Genomic DNA, 3,460 nt, shown 5'->3' on the forward strand with positions numbered 1-3,460 from the left:
TGCAAATATAGTAATTGTTCAAGGCCACTACAAGAATTGGCAAGCTTAAAAAGGCCAAACACATATAGTAAGTGAAGTCAGGCATCTGCTAGAAACCAAAAAATACTGTTCGACAGTCAATTTCCATTGAAATCCAAATTGTAGTAAAAGCTTTACCAAATTTAACTGGAAAAAGAGAGAAAATCTTTACAGCAGGTTTAATTCTCACCTGGTACATGTCTGATCTCTTTGCATGTTTCAGACAGGTTAGAAGTGCAGCCAACACAGAGCTGTGACAGTTGCAGAAGCCCTTTTCAAAGTGAATACCCAAGTATGCAAATTAGATGACTTTACGTTAATGCTATGAATTATATGCAGATCAGCTTCAAGCTGCACAGGCACTGCAGGGGTGAGACTCTAAGCTGGGAGTTTCAAAGTGGTTGTCTGCAGTCCAATTTAACAATTTCTGTACCGGGACACAGCGGGTTCTGAGGTTAAAAGAGTTCAACCAGAAGTTCAAAGATTTGTTACATAAGTTCTGTAGCTGAACATAATATATTTTCTATATGCGTGCTATGATTGTGCTTTATGAACACAGGATGTAGCATTTCTGTTTTTGATACCCAGGTGTTACATAATATTAAAATAAAAAAAAAAACATTGTAAATCAATGTAGCATATAATGAACTGTGCATAAGTCCAACAACAGATAAATCCTACAGAAGGTACAATAAAATAGGCACCAAAAATATGATTTTTGACTTACCAGTAAAATCCATTTCTGGGGGTATAGTACAGGATACAGGCTTCTTTAAACTCTTGCAGTCTGGCCACTGTACATAAATGGCTGGCCTGCTCCTCTTTTGCTCTGGGTGGACAACTCACTATATCCTCTAAGAACTGTGCTCCTGTGATTGTATATAGAGGAGCACAGGCAAAGGTACAAGCAAAATGTACAGTGCCAATGAGCTCGACTCTGTACTATGTGATTATGACCAATCACAGTATTTAAGCTCTGGTGGGGTCCTGGTGGTCAGGATGGGGGGGATAATGTCAGCCAGACAAGAGGTACTATGCTATAACAGGTGAATCAGGTAAAAGGGTATTCTACATGTTCCCCTTTTTTCCTATTTATGATTCCATTGGCCATGATCATTTGACATTTTTTTCCTATAAATAGATAGATAGATATATCTCTATATAGCTATAGATAAATCTTTAGATATATCTCTATATAGATATATATACTTTTTTTTTATATTTTATGATAACATTTCATGTGACAACACTGAAGAAATTACACTTTGCTACAATGTAAAGTAGTGAGTGTACAGCTTGTATAACAGTGTAAATTTGCTGTCCCCTCAAAAAAAACTCAACACACAGCCATTATTGTCTAAACCGCTGGCAACAAAGGTGAGTACACCCCTAAGTGAAAATGTCCAAATTGGGCTCAATTAGCTATTTTCCCTCCCTGGTGTCATGTTACAAGGTCTCAGGTGTGAATGGGGAGCAGGTGTGTTAAATGTGATGTTATCGCTCCCACTTTCTCATACTCGTCACTGGAAGTTCAACATAGCACCTCATGGCAAAGAACTCTCTAAGGATCTGAAAAAAAGAATTGTTGCTCTACGTAAAGATGGCCTAAGCTATAAGAAGATTGCCAAGACCCTGAAACTGAGCTGCAGCACGGTGACCAAGACCATAGAACGGTTTAACAGGACAGGTTCCACTCAGAACAGGCCTCGCCATGGTCAACCAAAGAGGTTGAGTGCACAAGCTCAGCGTCATATCCAGAGGTTGTCTTTGGGAAACAAAGAGTGCTGCCAGCATTGCTGCAGAAGCAGACTAAGGACATGGATTACTGGAACCATGTCCTATGGTCTGATGAAACCAAGATAAACTTATTTGGTTCAGATGGTGTCAAGCGTGTGTGGCGGCAACCAGGTGAGGAGTACAAAGACAAGTGTGTCTTGCCTACAGTCAAGCATAGTGATGGGAGTGTCATGGTCTGGGACTGCATGAATGCTGCCGGCACTGGGGAACTACCGTTCATTGAGGGAACCATGAATGCCAACATGTACTGTGACGTACTGAAGCAGAGCATGATCCCCTCCCTTTGGAGACTGGGCCTCAGGGCAGTATTCCAACATGATAATGACCCCAAACACCTCCAAGACAACCACTGCCTTGCTAAAGAAGCTGAGGGTAAAGGTGATGGACTGGTTAAGCATGTCTCCAGACCTAAACCTTATTGAGCATTTGTGGGGCATTCTCAAATGAAAGGTGGAGGAGCAGAAGGGATCTAACATCCACCAGCTCTGTGATGTCGTCATGGAGAAGTGGAAAAGGACTCCAGTGGCAACCTGTAAAGCTCTGGTGAACACCATGCCCAAGAGGGTTAAGGCAGTGCTAGAAGATAATGGCCACACAAAATACTGACACTTTGGGCCCAATTTGGACATTTTCACTTAGGGATGTACTCACTTTTGTTGCCAGCGGTTTAGACATTAATGGCTGTGTGTTGAGTTATTTTGAGGGGACAGCAAATTTACACTTTTATACAAGCTGTACACTCACTACTTCACATTGTAGCAAAGTATAATTTCTTCAATGTTGTTATATGAAAAGATCTAATAAAATATTTACAAAAAAATGAGGGGTGTACTCGCTTTTGTGAGATACTGTATATATAGTATCTCTAGACGCATGGATTCCAATGGTAGTTTATTTTTTTTTTTTACTCATATGATAAGAGCTATAATTGGCTTCAAAAAAGGGTGGGCACTGCGCCGAGTCCACCCAGTTGTGTGACAATAGCGAAATAATATTCGCTATTGTTTTCCTGCTTCTCCTCCCAGCCAATCAGAATGGGGGTCTTAAGATCCAATTGGCAAGGAGGAGAATCGAAGGAAGGAGAAGGGAAGCTGCCGAGGATGAAATTGCTAAGAGTGGAAGAGGAGGAGACTCAGGAAGGAGCTGAAGCTGCTAGATGGAGTAAGAGTGCGGGGCTGGTGGGGGGACAGACGAGCGACCGTCGGACCGACCAACCACCACTGGTCCTTTTAAATTTCCTGGCACTTATGGAGCTGAGATGATCTCTGACTGGATGAGCAATGCGCTCTAATTCATCTGTTGCTAAAATATGAATTTTTCCTTTGCTAGAAAAGCCTGTCACCATTAAATCAGAGGACAATTTAATCTTACTATATGGAAAAATCTGATACATTCATCAAAGCTCAACTCCGGGCTTCTGGTCTCCCCTTGTCCCTCCCTTCTCCTACTCTCTGATATCATATGCTTTTTTCCTAACATACCTTTTTCTGATGTCTTCTGGCTGAACACCTTGGATAATGCAGGAATTGGGGCTGAAGTGTTGACATGAGGACACTCTCTGCATCAATATACTGTGAGTGCAGGGTGCTTTGGTCAGCAGCTAGGGCCAGGAGACTCTGCACTCACAGTCTTTTCTCAGAGCTCA

Source organism: Aquarana catesbeiana, linkage group LG03 (genome assembly GCF_042186555.1).
Source record: "Aquarana catesbeiana isolate 2022-GZ linkage group LG03, ASM4218655v1, whole genome shotgun sequence".
Classification (NCBI taxonomy): Eukaryota; Metazoa; Chordata; class Amphibia; order Anura; family Ranidae; genus Aquarana; species Aquarana catesbeiana.